This window comes from Apodemus sylvaticus, chromosome 11 (assembly GCF_947179515.1).
Source record: "Apodemus sylvaticus chromosome 11, mApoSyl1.1, whole genome shotgun sequence".
Taxonomy (NCBI): Eukaryota; Metazoa; Chordata; class Mammalia; order Rodentia; family Muridae; genus Apodemus; species Apodemus sylvaticus.
This window is the reverse complement of record NC_067482.1, coordinates 59505542-59531512: the sequence shown is the minus strand read 5'-3', so window position 1 is coordinate 59531512 and position 25971 is coordinate 59505542.

Below are 25971 nucleotides of genomic sequence, written 5' to 3'. Positions count from 1 at the left end.
CACAATACCTTTCATGTACCTAGCTCACCGAATTCCCAAAATTGGAACTCCTTACATGACATCTTCCTTTGCTTCTTTGTTTCTGGAGTTTTCCAGATACCTGGTTATATATCTACGTTATGGAAAACCAAGTATAAGATACCCTAACTGAGAAGAGGGAAAATAACTCTAATGTTGTAAGAGACATTATAACAAATATGATAACAGCTAAAAACTGATATGATTCACAACCAGTAGGGATTTTCAATCATTTCCATGCTAAGAAATTTCTTCCATGTTCTCGTTTTACTGAAGGTCCAGATGGCCACGATTTCCTGTCTCCATTTCTGTGCATGAGAATAAACATATAATAAAAAAGCTTTGATTTTCATCTTCTCTGAAGTCTAGAATCTACCACTTGTTGTCCCTCCTCCCGCAGTGCATATAAAAATAAAACCAGCAATATACAAAAAGCAACATTTTTGACAGTTAATAATAACTCAGAATAGTTCTACTCCTGGGCCTGTACCCCTATCCTGGACTAGTCTTTGGAATCTTGTTGTGCATAACCTGAAAACTCCATCAGTAAGTTGTTCTAAACAAAACAGCATCTACCACAGAGAAAAATTCTATTCTCCTACAATGCAGAAAACAGCTGTAGTCATCTCTGGTTTTCAGTGATATTTTCCCCCTTGCTGCTGCATGTCATTTAAGCTTGATTAGCTAAGCAAATCACTCCAGTTCAGGGGCAAGGAGAGGTATAACCAACAACATTCTTTAGGAAGACAAAGCCCATTTGAAGCATCTGATGCTTAGTTAGACCCTGGGAAACAAAACAAAGGGACTTGCCTTTCTCTTGCTTCCTGGTGTGTATCTCTTTTTGTCTTTTTATCATATTCAACAAAATAAACTCCTGCAAACAAAAAGAAAAATCAGTCCATGAAAACCAGATGATAACACTCAAAATGCCAAGCGAGGGAGAAGGGCTGCTTAGCAGATAGCAGAGTTTTGTTATTGTCACAAAATATTTTGCCCTTCACTGGTGACCTTTTACATCTGTTGCATGTGGTACTGTGCCAGGGACATTAAGAGAGTCAATGGGGATAAAGTGACAGACTCCAGTTCCCTAACACTAGAGAAGCCCTCATTTATGTTGTTCTAAGTGTGTATTCTAAAGCCTTATAAAAACTACTTGCATCTTCTGTAGCTTTCAGATTCTCCAGAAAAATCACCAACCGGTCATCTAAATCTGTGTAATTAGTCTGTGTTTAGGAAGTGTGTTTATACAGGTCTTTCTAAAAGGGGAGATTGGACTGATAGAAGCTGTACTAAGGGAAATTTCCCATGATGCAACTGCAGGATTAAAAGCTGGATATAAACCCAGAAGTATGAAATATTCAAGCACCAGCAAGCACCATACCTAGGCAGGGTCATGGCCTCACACAGATCACACTGGGACAGGTGCATTTGCCCCTCTCCTTGCCACTTAGATAAAATCTGGGATAGAAAAACTCTGCTGGCTGCCTTGATCAATGAAACTGCAATGCAATATCACAACCTGACATCAGTAGATACAAGTGGGTTTGAGCCAGAGCCAAACCTCCAAAGGGAAGACCTGAAAGGGGCTTAGGCAGTTGTTAATTTTGATGCCAGTGGCCCATTGTTAGTTATGTCTTTTCCTGCATCCCAAGCCTCAGAGACAAGGAAGAGCAGGTCTTTGGAAACTGGAATAAACTGGACAAAAATCCTGTAGTCCCGTGCTATCCTGAAGGCATGGGCAGGGAGGCATGATGTAGGAAAAGAGTAAATGTCCTGCAAGGCCATGCTTCCCAGTGCTCTTTGAATGGAGCAGATGTTTGCATTTCAACTAACAGGCTCTACTGTGAGAAAGGAAGCATCACTTTTCCTCACACTGAACAGACTCTGCTGCCGCTTGTTGCACACTGGCCCATGATGGATGCGTGTGTAAATTCCAACTGTATGTCTTTTATGAGTTGCATGCTGTGTCTCCAGCTTCTTTATACAGCGTCCTCCTGCTTGCAGTGAAAACAAGCGTATTGGGTTTTATGTGGTGATAAAATGCCACATAAGACAAACTATACAAAAGGCATTTTATGTAGCTTGAGACCTTCATATTGTCTTACTTTGTTCCCCTTCGTCACCACATCCCTTATTTCCCTTTTTATTTTTTCTGTCTCCTTCTCCAGTCTTCAAAATTCCCATTCAGAATATTCTATAGGCATCTATTTCACTTTCATTTTTTCCATCAATGTCTTCTTTGCATTTATGAATTCAGTGCCTGAGAACAATCCTTTTTAACTGTGGAGGAACACACGGATGAAGATTTGTAATGAAAACATCTGTCTTTCCCAAGCAGATGTTGGGATAATCCCTGGATGCTTGCTTAGTATGCAGGTCAGCGCAAGCCAGCATTCAGACTGGAACTAAGGATGCTCTGGTATTTGGGGGGACTGAGATTGATATTTGAATATCTAAATGACATATTATTCTTGATGACAAATTACATTTTGTAATACATTCTATAAGAATGCAACAGTAATAATATATTGTCTGGAACAAATCTCAATTTAATTATGTTATTATAATCTAAGTGATCGAGCCTATAAATGCCAATACCTGTAATGTGAAATTTCTTTACGAAGTAATATGTGTTGGTTCTACACTACCTTGAAGTATGCTTGTTTATGGAATAAGCCCAGATAAACCTTCTCCTACATTCTGTACTCTCCTATCACAGTAGTCAAATATCCCAGAAGGCTTTCTTTAGATTAGGTTAATCCATGCATACCCATGACCTTCAGATGAAATTTTGGCTTTAGTATTATTTCCAAAAGAAAACAACACCATCCCCATACTTTACTAGTACCAGGGCACTTCAGTTACAACATGATCAACAATTTGTACATCAATCCTTATGGACAAGTTGGTAGCCTTACAGCTTAGAAGGCTATCTGCTAATGAGTTATTATGGAGAATATAATTCAAGATGCTGATGATATATGGGGCACAGACCATCCCAGATTGCAGAATCATGAAAATCAGTCTACAGCAGGAAAGAATAGTTGAACCAGAAGGAGGACACCAGCCATGAAAACACCCAGGGAAGAAACAAGAGGCAGAAGGAGGAGCAAGCACAAACAATCTCATATGGGAATGTGTGCAGCGCTTGGAGGGAAGCCAGTGTTGCTGGGGCCGAGTCAGCTGCAAAGAAGGTGGGAGAAACGAGGTCAGGAGCAGAGCCAAAGGCAAGCTCATGGCCTTATAGACAATTAAAAGGAATGTGAATTACAGAAAGCATGAAAAATTGCAAAGAGGATGAGTAATTACCAAAATAATATGATAATTCTGTAACCATGTAGTAAGAGGATTTTTTTAAAAATAGGAAATCAGGACATGTCTAATGTTTCCTACGATCCCAAAGAAGGTGAAGTTGGCTTTGGATCCTTAAGTTGTTGGCTGAAACAGGGAAAAGGCATTTCAGAATGAGCAAGTGCTGACACACAAAGATGATAATATTCAGAAAGGCAGAGGAGAGGGAAGTCCCATGATGACACATTGACCTTACTGAAGAGTAGGAGTGTGAGACCTACCGAGAGGTAGTGTCAGATCTCAAGGTCTGTCCATGTCACCCTCAGAAACTTGGACTTCAACCACCAGGCTAGAGAGTCACCAGAGTATTTTAAGCAAGGAAGCGATGCAACATGATCAAAGTTTAATTTGGAGAAATAAATCTTTCAGTGGTGTTAGGAAAGAATGGGAGGACAGGGGAATGTCTTGAGGTCAGACCTCCCAGCTGGATGGCCTCCCAGCTGAATTAGAAGAGAGAAACCAGGACAGTGACAGTAAAGAGAAATATATCAAAGAGTTATGGGGCAAGGATGGCTTCACAACTTGATGTGAGTGGTGAAATTGAAGGCTGTCAAGGATAATTCCTGGACTCATAGTCTGAGGAATTCAGTCAATGGTGATATCATTACCCAAAATAGGATAGAGTATCACGTTTGAGACTAGACATATTTTCACATTTAATACAAAAGACCATCTATCAAAAAGAACTCCTTGGAGGAGCAAAAACTTAAGAGATATTCAGAGAATACCAATCCAGGGCACTGGGTTCAGCCAGCCAGGTGGCAGTAGTTTATCATGCCAGTGATAAGTTGTTCAAGACCTGTCTCAGCTACAGAGTGAGTTCAGAGCCACACTGAGCAACCCCATGAAACCTTATCTTAAATTAAAAATTAAGAGAGGGATAAGAAGATATTGCAGTGATGGAATACTTTACTAGCATGTGCAAGGCCTCTCAGCTTAATCTCTACTACTAAAAGTTAATCAATTAATTAATAAGCATATTTCCCTATTAATTTTGGCAAAGGCTATATAACAATTTGGAAACAAAGAGGATGTTACACTTAAGGAAAACTTGGATGAACTGGGCGATGAGGAGGAGACACAACCTTAAGAGGGCTTATGAATACTTTCCTCTCTCACCTTGCATACACACACACACACACACACACACACACACGTATATATATATATATATATATATATATATGACTAAATATAGTGTACATATATATATATATATCCTCTTTTATTATATTGCATGCACTACATACATATACTAAGAAAAACTGTTTCATACTTTAAATAAAATGCAACAGGTTCCAAAGATGAACAAAATGTATACAGAGCCAAAGAATAAGAACTCATGCTAAATTTTGGTCTGTCTTTAAATTATGTAAAATATGATGCCATATTTTAAGAAAATAATTTGAGCAACATCTTACTAGTAAAAGAAGGAGAAATGATAAATTGATATTTAGATATGTTGATGATGATGAGATTTCAATGTGTATATATTTACTAGGATACTAAAATTTCACCTCTAGAGTTAAACTAGGTGGAATAGACAAAGAGATACATTTACAAAAATAAAATAAATGTTGATTGTAGAAACTATGGTCATATAGATTACTGGGTATTTTCAAAAAGAATGGAAGATCAAGTGAAGGACCTTTGCTGTATGCCATATATAGTCAGCAAGACAAAGGAAGGAATGTAGGCTAAGACATGATTTTTCTCAAGTATCAGCTAGTATTCACTTGGATATTTAAGGAGCAATCCCTAGGAAACAAGTTTTAGATATCTTGAACATCTATATATTTCCATAGCAAAAGTTACCATCTGTACATGGTAGAGCATGTGCTATGTGTTTACTATTACTCTAAATGTCCTGTTCTGGAAGGTGAGAGCAGAAATGGGACTGAAAGTGAGAGACATAACAGATAACTGCTAAATCTTACAAAAAGACAGCAGCATAAGAAAATGATACATGTAAACATGGAAGTTCATCCTTCCATGGAGGAGGCAACTAGGCAATGATATAATATTTGCTAAGTGATGTCTACAGTCTGGGTCTAAACTTACAGATGGTAGGATCTATGGGAGGACAACCTCAGTGGCCCTGGCCATTAGATTGTCTTTATTGGCATCCTTGGCCCTTGACTCCACTGTTATGGATTCCTGATCACTATTCATGAAGCATGATGTTGCCTAGAGGCCAGGCCTGGAAGAAGAGGATAGTCTACAGCTGGATGAATAGGGCCAGCACTGACAAAATTTTGCCTGTCATGGTTCAAATATGCTTGGCCAGAGAGTGGCACTATTTGGAGGTGTAGCTTTGCTAGAGGTATGTTACTGTAGGTGTGGGCTTTCAGGCCCGCACCCTAGCTGCCTGGAAGTCATTATTCTGCTAGCAGCCTTCAGATGAAGATGTAGAACTCTCAGCTCTTCTTCATTATGCCAGTCTGGATGCTGCCATATTCCTGTCTTGGTGATAATGGACTAAACCTCTGAACTTTTAAGCCAGCCCAATTAAATGTTGCTCTTATAAGAATTGCCTTGGTCATGGTGTCTGTTCACAGCAGTAAAACCCTAACTAAGCCACTGTTCTATTGTTCTATCTAATCTTTCCAGGTTAGAAACACAGATGCCTTGGAAATAAATTAATGTTGCTTTTAAGACTTTGAAGGAAGTATGTAATAGCTCATAAGATAGTCTAGGATGTAGCTGTTGCTGGAATCACAGTGCTGGTCAAGTAATGAAAGTGTTGAGCTGAGACCATGCAGAAACTGATATTTTGAAAGTCATACATAGGGGAGATAGATGTTGGAAGGACTAGGAAGAATAGAGAGAGGGGAAGTTGTCATCAGGATAGACTCTATGAGAGAAGCATAAATCAAATAAGAAATTTAAAATATATCATAATATATAATATAATTTTAATGGCTACAAAAGAAACAAATATAGAATTATATTAGGAATTTTATTAATTTTTATCCTTTTTAAGATAACTACTTTTATTAATTCTTTAAGAATTATATACCTTGGGTGTTGACACTATTCTCCCTCCTAACATTTTCTATATCCACTCCTGTTCCACTAACCCTCTGACTTGGAATCCTCTCTTTAAAAGTTGTAAACCGGGCAGCAGCAGCAGCAGCAGCAGCAGCAGCGGCTGGTCCAGAGGAAGGGCCATCAGCAGTAGAACCAAGCGGACAGGGTCCAGGCAGACCCTGCGCCCACGACTACTGGCCATCGCTGGCCAGCCAGGCTGCAAGCAGCGGCGGATTTACGGTGCCTTTCACCACACAGAAGCCACATCAGAATTCTGCCTCCCGCCAGTCAGTTACGAGGCCTCCATATTGGTTCTCGGTCGCCAGAGAAATCAGACTGAGGTACGCAAATATAACCCGAGACCAACATCGCGGGGGTCTAAGCCCGACAGGCGATGGCCTGCACCCAGGCCCTGGGCTGATGGGGGGGGGGGCACCGGGGTGCAAACCCGGCCAGGAGGTTTTTTTCCCCGGGCCGGCGCGTGCACCACTGCCATTTTGCCTAAGGGAAGCCAGAGAGACCTAGCAGGCAAAACCAAACCGGCTAACAGGCATAGCCCGAGGTGGACATAGCAGGGGTCTCAGACGGTCAGGCCCTGGACTGCCCCCAGGCCCTGGGCTACTCAGTGGGCCATCTGTGTGCCGACCCGGCCAGGAGCTTGTTTGCCCGGGCCGGGGCACTCTGCCGCCATTTTGCCTATGGGAAGACAGAGAGACTAGCAGACAAAACCAAACCAGCTAACAGGCAGAGCCCGAGGCGGACATAGCAGGGGTCTCAGACGGTCAGGCCCTGGACTGCCCCCAGGCCCTGGGCTGCTCGGTGGGCCATCTGTGTGCTGACCCAGCCAGGAGGTTGTTAGCCTAGCAGACTCTCCCAGCACACTCAGGGAACGCGCGCACACCACCATCCTAGCCACCTGACAGACCCAAATAACACTCACAGTTGAGGGGAACTTTGCTCCGACATTGGCCTGCCAGGCTTTTGCCTAGACTCAGGGCCTGAGCAGCTAGGCTAGCCTTGTGTGCACCAACCCAGTTGGGAGTTCTGCTGCCCAGGAGAGAGATCAGCATGCAGAAAAGGTCCCTGCAGCATACAGCCTCAGCACTCCCTGAAGGAGCAAACGGGCACCTTCTGGCTCACAGACACAATCTGGGGCAAAGAACACTAGGGCTGCAAGGGCACCCAAGAGGAGGAAAGCACATCAGCAATCTGCAACAGGGGAAACCCTGCCCTCCAGTGTTGCAGAAATAGCCCTAGAGCCTCTCAGGAGGCTGAAACACCAGCCGGAGACAAGACCAATTAGCTCCAGAGAACAAGATGGCAAAGGGCAAATGCAGGAACGCTACTAACAGAAATCTAGGCAATATGGCAGCATCTGAACCAAACTCTCCAACATCAGCAAGTCCTGGTTATGCCAACACACCAGAGAAACAAGATTTGGATTTAAAATCACTGTTCATGATGCTGCTAGAAGAACACAAAAAGGACATGATTGAATCTCTTAAAGAAATACAGGGGAACATGAATAAGCTAGAAACCCGTATAATGGAAACACAAAAAACACTTAAAGAAATGCAGGAGAATAAGGCCCAAGAAATAGAAACCAATAAAGAAGAAAGGCAAAAAAAAAAAACTTAAAGAAATGCAGGAGAACTTGAGTCAACAGGCAGAAGTCATGAAAGAGGAAACACAAAAATCTCTTAAAGAATTACAGGAAAACACAGACAAACAAATGATGGAACTGAGCAAAACCATCCTGGACCTAAAAACAGAAGTAGAAACAACTAAGAAATCACAAAGGGAGACAAATTTGGAGATAGAAAACCTTGAGAAGAAATCAGGGGCCATAGATGCAAATATAAACAACAGAATACAAGAGATGGAAGAAAGAATCTCAGATGCCGAAGATACCATAGAAACCATTGACTCAACTGTCAAAGAAAATGCACAATGAAAAAGCTTGTATCCCAGAACATCCAGGAAATCCAGGATACAATGAGAAGACCAAACCTAAGGATTATAGGTATAGATGAGAGTGAAGATTTACAACAGAAAGGGCCAGCAAATATCTTTAACAAAATTATGGAAGAAAACTTTCCTAACTTAAAGAGAGAGATGCCTATGAATATACAAGAAGCCTACAGAACTCCAAACAGACTGGACCTGAGCAGAAATACCTCCTGTCACATAATAATCAAAACCCCAAATGCACTAAACAAAGAAAGAATATTAAAGGCAGTAAGAGAGAAAGGCCAAGTAACATATAAAGGAAGACCTATCAGAATCACACCAGACTTCTGACCAGAGACCAGGAAAGCTAGAAGATCCTGGGCAGATCTCATGCAGACTCTAAGAGAACACAAATGTCAGCCAAGACTACTATACCCAGCAAAACTCTCATTCACCATAGATGGAGAAACCAAGATATTCCATGACAAAACCAAATTCACACAATATCTTTCCACAAACTCAGCTCTGCAAAGAAGAATAGGAGGAAAACTCCAATACAAGGAGGGAAACTACACCCTGGAAAAAGCAAGATAGTTACCTTCCTTCATCAAACCCAAAAGAAGATAACCACTCAAATATAAAAAGAACATCAAAAATGACAGGAAGTAATAATCAATATTCCCTAATATCTCTTAACATCAATGGTCTCAATTCCCCAATAAAAAGACATAGACTAACAGACTGGATAAGGAAACAGGACCCTACAATTTTCTGTATACAGGAGACACACCTCAGTGTCAAAGATAAAAACTACCTTAGAGTAAAAGGCTGGAAGACAATCTTACAAGCCAATGGTCACAGGAAACGAGCAGGAGTAGCCATTCTAATATCAGATAAAATTGACTTTCAACCTAAAGTCATCAAAAGAGACACAGAAGGACATTTCTTGCTAGTCAAAGGAAAAATCCACCAAGAAGAACTTTCAATTCTGAACATCTATGCGCCAAATGCAAGGGTACCCTCATTCGTAAAAGAAACCTTACTAAAGCTCAAAGCACACATTGCACCTAACACAATAATTGTGGGGGACTTCAACACTCCACTTTCCTCAATGGACCGATCGGGAAAACAGAAACTAAACAGGGACACAGTAAAACTAATTGAAGCTTTGGACCAATTGGATTTGACTGATATTTATAGAACATTTCACCCTAAAGCAAAAGAATATACCTTTTTCTCAGCACCTCATGGTACCTTCTCCAAAATCAACCATATAATTGGACACAAGGCAGACCTCAACAAATATAAGAAGATCGAACTAATCCCATGCCTCCTATCAGATCACTATGGAGTAAAAGTGATCCTCAATAGCAACAAAAACAACAGAAAACCCACATACACGTGGAAACTGAACAATATTCTACTCAATGATACCTTGGTCAAGGAAGAAATAAAGAAATTAAAGACTTTTTAGAACACAATGAAAATGAAAACACAACATACCAAAATCTATGGGACACAATGAAAGCAGTGCTAAGAGGAAAACTCATAGCCCTGAGTGCCTCCGAAAAGAAAATGGAGAGAGCATACATTACCAGCTTAATGACATACCTGAAATCCCTGGAACAAAAAGAAGCTATTTCACCCAGGAGGAGTAGAAGGCAGGAAATCATCAAACTCAGGGCCAAAATCAATCAAGGAGAAACAAAGAGAACCATACAAAGAATCAACAAAACCAGGAGATGGTTCTTTGAGAAAATCAACAAGATAGATAAACCCTTAGCCAGACTGACCAAAGGGCACAGAGAAAGTATCCAAATTAACAAACTTAGAAATGAAAAGGGAGATATAACAACGGAAACTGAGGAAATCCAAAAAATCATCAGATCCTACTACAAGAGCCTGTACTCAACACAACTGGAGAATCTGGAGGAAATGGACAATTTCCTTGACAGATACCAAATACCAAAATTAAATCAGGACCAACTAGACCATCTAAACAGTCCCATAATGTCTAAAGAAATAGAAGGAGTCATAGAAAGTCTTCCAACCAAAAAAATCACAGGACCAGATGGTTTCAGTGCAGAATTCTATCAGACCTTCAAAGAAGAGTTAACACCAATACTCTTCAAACTATTCCACAAAATAGAAACAGAAGGAACACTACCCAATTCCTTCTACGAAGTCACAATTATGCTGATACCAAAGCCACACAAAGATCCAACAAAGAGAACTTCAGACCTATTTCCCTTATGAACATGGATGCAAAAATACTCAATAAAATTCTTGCCAACCGAATCCAAGAACACATCAAAACGATCATCCACCATGATCAAATAGGCTTTATCCCGGGAATGCAGGGTTGGTTCAATATACGGAAATCCATCAATGCAATCCACTACATAAACAAACTCAAAGAACAAAACCACATGGTCATTTCATTGGATGCTGAAAAAGCATTTGACAAAATTCAGCATCCTTTCATGCTTAAAGTCTTGGAGAGAACAGGAATTCAAGGCCCATACCTAAACATAGTAAAAGCAGTATACAGCAAACCGGTAGCCAGCATCAAACTAAATGGAGAGAAACTTGAAGCAATCCCACTAAAATCAGGGACCAGACAAGGCTGACCCCTTTCTCCTTATCTTTTCAATATTGTACTTGAGGTACTAGCTCAATTCGGGCAATTCGACAACATAAGGAGGTCAAAGGGATACAAATTGGAAAGGAAGAAGTGAAACTTTCATTATTTGCAGACGACATGATAGTCTACCTAAGTGACCCAAAAAAACTCCACTAGAGAGCTCCTACAGCTGATAAACAACTTCAGCAAAGTGGCAGGTTATAAAATCAACTCAAGCAAATCAGTGGCCTTCCTGTACTCAAAGGATAAGTAGGCTGAGAAAGAAATTAGGGAAATGACCCCCTTCACAATAGCCACAAACAGTATAAAGTATCTTGGGGTGACTCTTACCAAACATGTGAAAGATCTGTATGACAAGAACTTCAGGACTCTGAAGAAGGAAATGGAAGAAGACCTCAAAAAATGGGAAAACCTCCCATGCTCATGAATCGGTAGAATCAATATAGTTAAAATGGCCATTTTGCCAAAAACAATATACAGATTCAATGCAATACCCATCAAAATCCCAACTCAATTCTTCACAGAGTTAGAATGAGCAATTATCAAATTCATCTGGAACAACAAAAAACCCAGGATAGCTAAAACTATTCTCAGCAACAAAAGAAAATCTGGGGGAATCAGTATCCCTGACCTCAAGCAATACTACACAGCAATAATGTTAAAAACTGCATGGTATTGGTACAGTGACAGGCAGGAGGATCAATGGAACAGGATTGAAGATCCAGAAACAAACCCACACACCTATGGCCACTTGATCCTCGACAAAGAGGCTGAAAACATCCAATGGAAAAAGGATAGCCTTTTCAACAAATGGTGCTGGTTCAACTGGAGGGCAGCATGCAGAAGAATGCTAATTGATCCATCCTTGTCTCCTTGTACGAAGCTCAAGTCCAAATGGATCAAGGACCTCCACATAAAGCCAGACACTCTGAAGCTAATAGAAAAGAAACTGGGGAAGACCCTTGAGGACATCGGTACAGGGAGAAAGTTTCTGAACAGAACACCAATAGCATATGCGCTAAGAGCAAGAATTGACAAATGGGACCTCATAAAATTACAAAGTTTCTGTAAGGCAAAGGACACCATCAAGAGGACAAATTGGCAACCAACAAATTGGGAAAAGATCTTCACCAATCCTACATCAGATAGAGGGCTAATATCTAATATATATAAAGAACTCAAGAAGTTAGACTCCAGAAAACCGAACAACCCTATTAAAAAATGGGGTACAGAGTTAAACAAAGAATTCTCACCTGAAGAAGTTCGGATGGCGGAGAAGCATCTTAAAAAATGCTCAACTTCATTAGTCATTAGGGAAATGCAAATCAAAACAACCCTCAGATTTCATCTTACACCAGTCAGAATGGCTAAGATTAAAAATTCAGGAGACAGCAGGTGTTGGAGAGGGTGTGGAGAAAGAGGAAAACTTCTCCACTGCTGATGGGGATGCAAATTGGTACAACCACTCTGGAAATCAGTCTGGCGGTTCCTCCGAAAACTGGGCACCTCACTTCCAGAAGATCCTGCTATACCACTCCTGGGCATATACCCAGAGGATTCCCCACCATGTAATAAGGATACATGCTCTACTATGTTCATAGCAGCCCTATTTATAATTGCCAGATGCTGGAAAGAACCCAGGTATCCCTCAACAGAAGAGTGGATGCAAAAAAATGTGGTATATCTACACAATGGAGTACTATTCAGCCATTAGAAACAATGAATTCATGAAATTCTTAGGCAAATGGATGGAGCTAGAGAACATCATACTAAGTGAGGTAACCCAGACTCAAAAGGTGAATCATGGTATGCACTCACTATTAAGTGGATATTAATCTAGAAAACTGGAATACCCAAAACATAATCCACACATCAAATGAGGTACAAGAAGAAAGGAGGAGTGGCCCCTGTTTCTGGAAAGACTCAGTGAAGCAGTATTAGACAAAACCTGAACGGGGAAGTGGGAAGGTGTGGGTGGGAGAACAGGGGAAGAGAAGGGGACTTTCTCTTACGGGACTTTCAGGGAGTGGGGGGCTAGAAAAGGGGAAATCATTTGAAATGTAAATAAATTATATCGAATAAAAAAAATTAAAAAAAAAAAGTTGTAAACCAAGTCCCATTTGTGTTCAGATATTTCTAGGTGTGGGGCCATTCAGGGTGTATGGTTAACTTGTCAGGATTCACAGTCTCTGAAAAACCTGATCCTCTCTTGCCCAGAGGTTATCAAATGACCACAGCACATCAGTTATTGTTGAGGCCTATGTGCTCATTCTTCCTCTATGCTGGAATGTTGAATGACTTGGTCTTCTATGGGCAAATACAGAAAGCATAAGCTAAAGAATGTAGCATTCCTGGTATGTTGAGAAGATACCATCTGCTCAGGTCCTTCCTGAACTTTGACTCTTAAAATCTTTACCTTACTTCTTCTGAAATGGTCCTTGAGGCTTTAACAGGGAGGGCTCGATGTGTTGTTTGTGGCTCAACATACCACTGACACATTCTGTACTTTGACCTTTTGTGACTACTACATACACAAAAAAGGTTTCTTTGATGGGTTCTAGAATTGCATTAATCCAGTTAGAATAGTCAATTTAGAGAACATTTTAATTTAATGTTCATTTAGCAAAATAATAGTAATTGGTTCATTCCTGGGCCTGAATCTTCATCAGAGTTACAATACTAGGATTATAGTTTGACTTGTAAATGGGATTTATCTGATCAGAAAGGAGCTCTTTACCCCATAGAACTAATGCTGCTGGTGTACTCATGGACATTTCTAACCAACTTCAAACAGTTCACATTTAAATTAGGCTGTTGATAATGCTTCCCCTTAGAGCCCCTTGGATCTGTTGCTCCAGGGGTTTTACAGAGAGCCCCTAATGAAAACAGGCTCTTGCATTTGCTCGGATTATCTTCCCAAACTTCATATTAGTAATGATTGCTAAAGACACCACACACTTTACCCATAAGACTTGAAAAATTCAAGCTGGTACAGACTTGGAACCTTCCATCCTTATGCCTAAGTCTTATAGGCTGCTGGAACAAAAGCTTTATCAACAATCTTTACCATCATTTCACAGTAGAACAAGTTCATTGCTAAAAAACATAACTGATTTAAATGCAGATAACCAATAATTATGGAGTACTTACCTTGAAATGGACATGTAGAATAACCCCTATATCCCAGGCTTTGGGGTATTTCAGAAGATGATATAGGAAAAAACCTTTCAGATCCAAAGGAACATGCAAAATGGTGCCTTCTGGACATTACAGAAATGTTATAACCCCCAAAATTCTCAAAAGCTTTAATTGGCTTCACAAAACCAACAATCATCATTGCAGAAGGGATTGTAGAAGGGTTCACAAGACACTACTGTCATCTGAGGAGTTACAGACAGCTGATGGTGCTAGAGAAAGGAAAATTGGTTTTCTTTAGGGAAGATGCCTGTAATAGAATGACTGATGAATTTCTGATATGCTCCATTGACAATGTGACTGGCCAAAATTTGCAATGAGAAATAAAACAAGAAATGAGTTATCTGTTCTGATTAAAAATTGACCTTGAAGATTATTGTAGAAGTCTGACCCACTTCATACCTTTATGATAACAGCATGAAGTGGATACAATTGATTCAACAGAGAAAGCCAAGAGAATTCTGGATTACCTAAGGAAGGGCCTAGGGGGTAAGGGTGGATGAAGCCAGGTAGAAGCTAAACCTGTCTCTTGAAGCAATTGTCACTTCTTTAGCTGAACATCAACTTTATGGCAAGTTCAATGGGATAAGTGTACAAAAACACTGAGTTTTAGAGAAGAGCCTTCTGTGCACCCATCCCTTTATTCTTCATTTCCATATAAAGAAACACACTAATCAAAATAACAGCAACCTCACTGATTTTCATATACACAGCATTAAAACCCTTGAAAATGTCATACTACGGGGCTAAAGGAACTTTGCAGTATAGTGAGTTCTTGACCTAGGAAGGTCATCCTGAATTACCCAGATGATCCCAGTATGATTATAAAGTCCTGATAAATGAAAAGGAAGGGAAAAAAGTGAGTGCCAAGCGTCAAAGAAGGGACTGCATAGATGCTTCAGTCACAAATGTGTTTGGTGTACAAATGTGACCTAAGTTTTAAATTCCAGAACCAATGGAAAAAAAAAAAAGGCCAAATTGAAGACAGACACCCAAAACTCCAACACTGCAGAGGCAGAGACAGAAAGGTCACTGGGACTTAATGGCCAAGCAGTTTACTCAATGGAACAAAATGGTACATCTAACCTGCATTTTCTTTTTAAGAGTGTGTCTGGGCATGCCCCTCTCTGGTTATCTGGGTCATAAATATCACTTAAGTACACAGGTAACCAGAGACTGTGTGAGCGATCATCTAGTTTTTTTTAGTTCAGGGTACAAGAAAATTTATTCCTCAAACTCAGCCGTTTTGGTTAATAACATTATTTTTCTATTCCTGTGATGCTTCCTTCTAACATTTCATCTTTTAAACTCTCAGTGAGGGTGTCCATGGAGGTAGCTCAGTTGTTAAAGTCCTTGTTATAAAAGCATGAGGAGCTGAGTTTAGTCCCCAGAACCCACCAAAAACAAAGAAACAAACAAATAAATATGCGGCCAGAAGGTATTCATCATTCATCTGTAACTGGGTCACTATGCAGATGAAGACTAGAGGATTCTCAAGACTTTCTGGCCTGCCAATCTAGTCAAAGGATGAGGTCCAGGTTCAGTGAAGGCCTTGTCTCAAAAAGTTAAGGAGAATAGTTATTGAGGAAGACATTGGCCATCTAAATCTGGTCTTTACCCTACATACAAGTGTGCAAACACAGAAAGTAAACAAATAAAATGTAGGTAGGGTAGTGTGCTGAGATGTGTTGGTTTCTGGGGCACTCTGATAAACACTAAGATGGTAGAAGAAATACATTTCAAATATTAGGGGAAAATAACACTGAGAAGTAAAAATTCTAAAAGGCCATTAAATTTGGAGATGAGAAGTTGTATTAGGATGTTTATGATGTATTGGTGAACGCAACTATTCACATATATGCACAGATTCAGCCAATCACATAATCAACAATTTAGAAAATATGTTTATAGTGAACACATACAGCAAACACATCTTTGTTTCTGTTCTCTAAAAAGTAGACTATGAATACAATTATATTGTAATAAGAATCTTAAGTAATTCAGATAAAATTAGTATGTAAGAGAGTATGTTCTAGATAGTGTGAAAACACTATATTTTGTACAGGGAATATGTGCATTCATGGATTTTATTATGCATGACAAGAACTGAAAAGTCTTCTCTGCGGATGTCTCAAGATCTAAGAGATAACTCTATTGACAATATATTAGCTTCTGCCTGTAAATACGACATCATGCTTAACTAAGGAAATATTGAAAATGCGTACCTCAATGTAGAGCAAGATATGTGTAAGCAACTCATTGTTATATAGAATTGTTCTTGGGGGTTTAAAGCATATCTATTAGGAAAGATTAATGAATCAAAGACATAAAAATTACAAAATATGTAAAAAAAATGATGGATATTTTCCAATAATACTATCAAATACCTAAGAATACAAGCAATGACCTAATGCATTATGAAGATTTTCTTAAAGAGAGAAGTAGAAGCATTCCTAATCTTGAATACCCTTAGATGTTGTTTTGCAATCATATTAACTCTCATATTCTATCCTTTTTATAAACATTATTTATTACTTAAGTGGATTAGAGAGGTTTCAGTTCAATGCTAAATGGTCATAAAACATAGTTTATCTTGTTTCTTATTTTAATATCTGTTAAATATAAATATGAAATATTAGAAATACTTTTGGTTTTGAGGTACTTAACAAGGTTTACTGATACCCAGCTGTTCCTAAGCTCTGGATATTCTTGAAATATTTGCTGTGATTCTGATTGGTGTTCATATTTTTATTTATTATCCTTGCTAGGCTTAGATATTCATCAAATATCATTTTACGCATAAAACGATTATTCCCATCTATAATTTCTCTGAGATATTTTATGTAAGTATTAGTTTTTAGAAACAAGACTTTCTTTTTTAGAGAATTGAGGGGTAAGACACCATAGTATAGGCTGCATCAGCCTCGAAGTTCTGCGATTGCAGAGATGAGCAGCTAACTTATGCTTTGCATTTGTCTGTAATTTCTGGGGGGAAATAGAGTCTTTAATAATATTTGAAGATGTTAGGCTAGGTGGGTAACATTTGTACTGTTTCATTTTTATGCTATGTTGGGGAGCAAACCCAAAGCTCCTACAAGATATACTAGACCTCTGACCTCTAACCTCTGACCTCTGACCTCTTTCCTCAGAGCCAGAGGGATCAAGGACACCACAAGAAAACCTGAAGAATCTACCAATCAGGCCCATAAGGCTCATAGAGCCTGAATCTCTGACCAAAGAGCATACATGGGACAGACTTAGGTCCCCTACATATATGTAACACATATGTGAATGCTCTCTCCTGAGTCTGTTTTATTACATGTCCTTGTGATTGCCCATTCTCAATAGTTGTTTACATTTTCATTTTCTTATCAACAGGATTTATATTTTATGTGAATCCTTCATATATTTTTCTAAGTTTCTCCAAATCCTGTCATTTCTTCTTTAATAGTGGTGAACTGAAATACATTTCCTAAAATTTTCTACAGCTTTGCTTTTAATTTTTATCAATTTTTATGAATCCATTTATGATACATTCATGAATAGATTGCTACATTTGTCTTCTTTGTTTTTTTTCTGGTTTATTTATTTATTTAAGGTTCTTGCCAGAATAACTTAAGTGATTTTCAGATTTGTCAATGACTTTATTCATTGCCACTTTTCTTGACATCAGAGTTCTCTAGTATCCAACTTCTTTCACATGAGAACTTATTCTGAGCCTCTGTCTCTATATCATCTTGCATTTGAGTTCACTAGGCAGAGACTGTGTAGCATAGCCTTGCTTCTGAGGTCTTCTCCCCGGAAGATGGCATATATGAGATCATGAAGATGTCTGGAAGTTTGGACAAGTAACTGGTAACTGTCCTGTCTGGTTCGACTCTAGATGGCCATACCAGCTGAGACAACTCCTCTCACTCCTTTCTTTAAATTTCAGTTACTTTAGCAAAACCAACCAAATGTAGTATACCAGTTCCTTACTCTAGTTTCCAATATTAGTAGCTATTTCATCATCTTCCAGACCCTAAATCTAGCATATGAGGATTATTTTTTTCTGTCACTAATGGGTTCCATGGCAGGATGAACTTACAATGTAATAATTTATAAATACATAACAAATACTTGCCTTATTTAACTTATGTTTTTTTTTAAATCAAAACCTTCTAAATCAATGCAATTTTTTTGTTTCATTAAAAAATGCTTTTCATGCTCACTTTGGCAACACATATGCTAAAAAATATTTTTCATTTTTTTACTCTTTGATGATTTCTAATGCTCCCTGAGTTTTGGGATTTCCAGGCCCAGTCTTTCACCCAACCATCTCTCCTACTGAGGCCTTTCTTTGTATCAATGTCCTTTTCCTATTTCCCTTTCAGAAGATGACTGGTACCATATTGCCAGCCAAATCTATTGGTACTCATCTAAAAACATCTCAAACGTTTTCTAAATCATCATTTTCTGGCATTTGAATTTTAAGGTTCCACTTTATTTAGAGATTTCAAAACATTCTTCTCTCAGAGCCAGGGGGATAAAGGACAGCACAAGAAAACCTACAGAATCAATTAATCAGGCCCATGAGGCTCATGAAGCCTGAACCTCCAACCAAAGAGCATGCATAGGACAGACTTAGGTCCCCTACACATATGTAACACATATGTATATGCAGCGTGGTCTCCATGGGAGATCCCTAACAACTGAAACAGGGACTGTCTCTTACTCTTTTCCATGCCTTTGAATCCCTTTCCCCTAACTGAACTGCCTTGTCTAGCCTCAACAGGCTTAGTCCTACTGCAACTTGATATTCCAAGGCCTTGATATGCATGGGAGAAGGAAGAGGGCAGGGAGAGTTGAGTAAGGGACTGGGTGGAGAGGAGAGTGGGATAGCTGAGGTCCAGATCAAAATTAATAAATTAATTAATAAGAATATATTTTTCTATCATCATCTAGTTCTATTATTTCAGCTGAACATTTTATAGTCAAGAGACCATTCTGAGTGACTACCTTGCTTGCTGACTTTCAGAATTCAGCTTGGGTTTTCAACAGTTGCATAGCTTTGTGCTTTACCTTTTACATTCATCCACTTTGTAATTTACAATTCTCCTTTCAGATGTTCATGTTATCTGTTAATGTTTTTATAATAATCTGACATATTATATATGCTAGCATTGGTTCTACTTCCATCTCCTCCCCTCCTCCTAATACTCTGAATCCATGTATTAGAACCTGCCAATGTGTTGCATTTATCTCTCATTTCCTTTCCTACACTGGCCCTTTGTGCATCCTATCTTTTCTCCTGTTTATTTTCTTCTGGCTTGCTTTCCTCTTCATTAATTTTCCCTTTAGTTCCCTAATCTTAATACATCCACTGAGATCTTAATTTTAACTATGTTTTTAGTGTTCTAATTTTTATTTTAGGCTTGAGTGTACTTTTCTATTTCCTGACAAAGTACTCAATCATGTAATTGCTTAAGCCTACTAATTATAAGCATTTAAGGGTGTCTAATGGCTCCATTTTGTGCATTTTTTTTTGCTATTTTATTCTCTTGCTATTTCAGCAGAACCAGATCTTTCCATATACTAATTTACATTATTGCATATTTTACACAAAAATGTAGCAAAGGTAATGTTATGTTTTTCATGAGATAAAAATATCCTCTTCTTCCACCTTGTAAGGACAGACCACCATAGCAGAGTAATATATAAACATTGCTTTGGCCATTCTCCTGTGGTAGCATCAGATGGTCTAGAGATGCTTCTGTTAAATATTTTGACTTCTCAGCTTTACCACCCATTATGGTAAATATCAATGAAACCAAGTATCCTGTGATTGTTGATGATCATCTGCTGAGTATTACAGAAAAGACCAAACACAGAGTAATGTTTCTCAACTGTGGGTTGTGACACTTTCAGGTGCATAACAGTGCAATTCCCAACAGTAACAAATTACACTTATAAAGTAGCAATAAAAGTAATTTGTGATTGGGGTTGAGGGGGTCACCACATAACGAGGAACTGTATTGAAAGGTCACAGCATTGGGAAGGTTGACAACTGCTCGCTGCTCTACAGAACTCTAGAATTGTGGTCATGTTCTACATCATAGCATTTAATCAGATGTCTACTTCTACCTGTGCTTTTGTTTCCTGTTCTGACTTAGGAAGGAGAAAATGCCTTGGAATATGAGATCTGGAAGAGGGGAACAGAATATAACCAGTAGACCTGTATCAGGTGAAACATGTTACCTTCTGTGATGTGAAAATTTTTGTGGGCTTTTGGTTTCTTTTAAAGGAACTTAGGAAATTGATTCAGTCCTAGATGTTACAATAACAATGGCCATTTTGACATGCTTAGAATCTGAACACAAAAGGAAAAGGGGTTAAAATAAATAATCAAATATAGCATTTTATAAGCTGCTGTGCATGTGGTTTCTGAGTAGGAGTTAAAATATTAAATCACAGATTTAATTATTTATCCCCCTTTTAAAGTTTCTTCCCACTCTGGTTTTCTCCATAGCGGAGTTCTAATGCATATATTTGGAGTATTAGAAGGAGAGGGAGTAGAAGTGGAGATCGAAAGTCTTGGTTAGATTTTTTTGTTTTTTCTCAGGCCTGTTTTCACTTACTAACCACTCTAACCCAGCTAGCTTAACAAAGACAGTGCATATTCCCATCTCTGAGAATAAGGCAAGTTCTAGCACATCCACCAAACTTAGTAATTGCCCTCCCTACTGTTTTGGATTATTGCATTTGCTGTTTACCACAGGTAGTACAGGCTTTCTTTCTCTGCTGTGATGTTTGTCCTTTTAAAACTGGGATTTTAGTTTTTAAAAATGAACCAAATGTTAACCATCAGCACTAATTATGTAAGTTTCAGTATTCACCAAGGGCTACAACACAAAATAGTGTAAAAGTGAAGGATAACATTGGAGGTTTTGTGAATGTGTTCTAGAGAAATGCTGGTGATGGTACAAAAGTCTGAGCTTTAGAACCCTGGACCCTGCCTAATCAACATGATCACTTTCTATCTGGCTATTGTGGTCAACAATGGACCCCCAAAACAAATGAATATAAATTTCTACTTTGGATACTGAGGCACAGCCACTTATTTATAACTGTTATTACAGTGTATGGTCATGGCCCTTCTGTTCATCATAGTCAGGCTCTTAGGGCAACTTATGAAGTAAACTTTATTGTTTGCATAAACTTTTATTTTAGTTTAAATTTAATTGGTTACTTTTATAACTTTTCTATAATTTAATTTTCCCACAATTATTAACAGTAAAAAACAAATCAAAGCCTGAGCAATAATTCATGGGCAGAAGAACACTAATCACATGAGGTGAAGCACTGATGCTATGCGTGGTTCTACCATATGTCCAACAACAATTAGTTGTCATGTCTAAATGTGTTAGTCCATTGAAAGAATAGGACTTTACATTACATTAGGAGAGGGCTTATTCTTCCAACTAAAACCAAGATCAGAAAGTGGCAGGGAGAATTTATAAGTTAATCTTTATCATTTACCAGCATTTCACAGACAAAACCCTATCTCTATTGCAATTGAGCTTTTTAGCCCATTGCTAGAGGAGTTGAGTCGATAATGTATAAAAGACAACTGGTCCCAACCTGGTGCAGAATAAATCCTCAAAAACTACCAATATAGAATCATGGAAAACAGATGAAAATGTCAGATGTCAGATATAAGTGAATTAACAATGAAAAGCAAAGGGAACTCTAGGGAGAAGTTAGTTATCTAAAAGGAAAAGGAATTAACTCCTGGGTCTTGAGATCAGCTTTTTGTGGCCTAAGAATTCACCCAGCCCTCTCCTGTAGCTTCAAAAACTGATGCAGTGTAACCTATACGTTTTAAATGTAAAATGAGGGAAGAAAATAAATAACTGAGACCACAATTTCCAAACCAAGAGAAAGAGAAAATGGAACATCATAAAACTATACAAGCAAAGAGGAAAATCAATAAAATTCAATGCAGCACGTCTTCCCACTTACTTCTGAGCACACAAAGTTCGCTCATCTGGAATGCACCAGGTGTACAGTGCGTGTTATAAATCTTTCACGTCTTTAGAAATATGATCTATCATTAGAAGCACTGAAGAATACCTCTCGGCTTCACTAATTATGCGTCTTGCTTTCTTTCAAACTTTGGTATTGACCAGCAGTCTCTGGGCTTGTGAGCCATGCTTCAGGCAGCAGCATAGTATGGGACCGGGTGGACAGAAGGACAGCTTTCCTAAAGGAAGTGTTCCCTCTTCTTACAGTCTTGAGTAGGACAGAGTGGACAGCCTCTTTTGTTCTTCCCCCACAGGGTGCAGACACAGTATTAGGCTCCACTTCTTCCAGCCCCTCAAACTCCAATGTTTTCATTAGTACAGAACTGCCAGGAAGAGTAATTTTCAGAATTTCCTTCTTGTACAAATCACTCAGGGTATTTTCCCTTTTTGTAAATCTCTGAGCACTAATTTCAGCCTAAATAAATAATATTCCCCAGGAATTTTTATGAATCCACTTTTCAAAACCACCATACTGTGATGCAGCCATTAATAGAAGCATGTATGTATATTTTCTATTTACCTTCTTCTTCGCTTTATAATTAGCAACAAAATTCCTACCAGTCAATCATACCTTTTGACAATCAAAATCCCCCCAAACTCCATCTTCATTCCTCCCCAAAGGTGATACAGTGATTATACTGTAATTAATCTTGCTCCCATTTATATTTTCTCCAGATATTTGCAATTGTTTTTTATCCAGCTCTACATTGACTTTGGGCTGATCCTCATTAAGTCTTACTTCTTTCTTTATTTTTTTCTAATTTATTTGACTTTTGTAGAGAGCCTTATTGAGGTGCCATGCCACCTGGCAGGAACTTGACATTGAACAATGTGAAGTTCCTCTCCCAGCCTTTGAGCAGGAACTCCTGTGTTAGCCATAATCTCCTCTACCTAGGGTGGAGTGCTCAGACCAAGGTGAAGCCCGTTGTTCTTCAAGGACTTGCAGTTTCCTGAGAAACACTAGCTACCTGTGGAGCAACTGAACTGGTTCTGCTGAGAAGCTTCCAGTCTTTGGGGGAAGGGCTTTCTCCTGCCTATATATTTGGAGTTCTTCATTAAACTTTGAGACCTTGAACAGCAATGTTGTCTTAGTCTCCATTTATTTTTGCCACCTTCCCATACATCTCCAGCTTCCCTTCTAGGTAATCTGTTTGATATAACTGAGGCCAGTTACAGACTTTATTTTTTACTTATTTATGTTTTTAATTAGGTATATTCTATATTTACATTTCAAATGTTGTCCCCTTTTCTGGTTCACCCCTCCCCCAAAAATCCCATAAGCCATCTCCCCTTCCACAACCAACCCACTCCGCTTCCCTGTCCTGGTATTCCTCTACACTAGCATCAAGTCTTTCCAGGACCAAGGGCCTCTCCTCCCTTTGGTGTCTAACAAGACCGTTCTTGGCTGCTGATGTCTCTGGAGCCATGGGTAACTCCATGTGTACTCTTTGGTTGATGGTTTTGTCCCTGGGAGCTCTGGGAGTACTGGGTGACTCATATTGTTGTTCCTCCTGTAGTTCTGCAAACCCCTTCAATTCCTTGGGTCCTTTCTCTAACTTCCCCATCGGGGACCCTGTGCTCAGTTCAATGGCTGGCTGAGAATGCCCCCCTCTGAATTTGTCATGCATTAGGAGAGCCTCCCAGGTGATAGCTATATCTGGCTCTGGCCAGCCAGCACTTGTGGGAACCCACAATATTGCCTGGGTTTTGTAACTGTATATAAGATGCATCCTTGGGTGGTTTCTGGATGGTCTTTCCCTCAGACTCTGCTCAACCTTTTGTCTTTGTAGCTCCTTCTGTGAGTATTTTTCCCCTTTCTACAAAGGACCCAAGGATCCATATGTTGTTCTTTCTCCTTCTTGGGCATCATTTGATATGTAAATTGTGTCTTGGGTATTTCAAGCTTCTAGGCTAATATCTACTTATCAGTGAGTGCTTACTATGAGTGTTCTTTAGTGTTTGGGTTACCTCACTCAGGATGATATTCTCCAGTTCCACCCATTTGTCTAAGAATTTAATGAATTCATTGTTTCAAATGGCTGAATAGTACTCCATTGAGTAAATATACCACATGTTCTGTACCCATTCCTCCACTGAGGGACATCTGGGTTCTTTCCAGCTTCTGGCTATTATAAATAGGGCTTCTATGAAGATAGGGGAGCATGTGTCATTATTACATGCTGGAGAATTGCTTTCCTTCTGTGTGAATGTGATGTGTTTGGGTATAGATTTTGTAGGGAGGTGGCATGTATCCAGTTTGAGGTGTCCCCATCTTCCTGAATCCTTCTGTTTTATTGTCAGTATTAAGTTCACAGAATTCTCAGGCATTATCACTTCAAACACTTCTGCTCTCTCCCTCTTGTCCTTTTCGTTTTCCCACCTCCAGATACATTATGTTATATGCACTTGTCCCATGGTTTACAGATATACCATTTCACATTCTGTGATTTTTTTTCTCCTTGCATGTCACTGTTAGAAGTTCTGACAGAGTAATCTTCAAGTTGCCAAATGTATCCTCCATTTTTCCAGTTTTCTTTCTAGCCCAGTCTAGGTTTTCTTCATTCTTCAGTTTTGCTATGCTGTTTTGTATTTCCACATTTCACTAGGATTTGCTCCTGGGAGTTTTCATCTCTGCTTTTCAGTCTATGTCTAAGATGCTAGTTCCCCTTACCCATTTAAGCCCTTAGCATTTTAATCACGGCTACTTTTAAATATCCCATCTGATAATGGCTGCAGTGCTTGCTTTATTTTCAAAAACCATATTTTTCATCTTTTATACTTGCATATTTTTTCATGGAATGCTAGATGTTATATATACCATAAAATGAATTGAATAAATAAGCTGTTAGGGTGAGATTTTATGTTAATTTGTGCAGGAGTTAGGCTGTGTTTACTGTTTGTTGGAGTCGTAGACGGTAAATTTTCCCTCTAATATCCTTGTTTTTATCTTCTCTTGTTATTTGGTTTCTCTTGGGACTCATAAATCGGGCCTGAAGCTTCTAAGTTCTTTTAGCTGTAATCTACTGTTACACAGAAGTAGACATGGTATTAGAACTCACAGCATGCTCTAACACTGTGATTCAATCTTTAGGAGACCCTGTTTATTTGGTTGTAACCCTCAAATGAGCTTTTCATCATCTTTTTTTTCTCTTTTATCTAAGAAAAAAAGATAGAGGGAAATAAATGAGCAGTTTCCCTAATCCCAAGTCAATAGGGATGTGGCAAAACTCAAGGTTTTCATGTTATGGTAAAAACTGTTTTGATAGTTGAAGGTAAATTTTTATAAAGAAGAGAGTGGTCTGGGCATGGGTTTGTATGGTTGCTACTTCCTTCCTCTCAGAGTTGTGAGGAGTGGTTTCTCCACTCTTGGTGGGCAGCAAGAGGAGGGAATATGGTGATCCTAGGGCTAACAGAGAAGGAGCACACAGGAGAGAGGGAAGAGGAGAGCAAGTGGCTATATGGCAAGAGCTAGTTGGAGCCAGCTTAAAATGACATCATGGATTTTCCCCAGTGGAGGAGCATCCACTGAGCCCTCGTCATCCTCTCCTCTCACAAATCTTTCAGCTATGAGAGTACTTTAAAGCTCCTGTATATTTTTCCCTCTCATACATCAAATTATAACAGACTAGACTATGGCAAAATGGTAGAAACTATCCCAAGGGAGGATGTGAGGAGTAAGGAATGAAACTAAGATTTCTGGGCTTAGATATCAGTCAGATC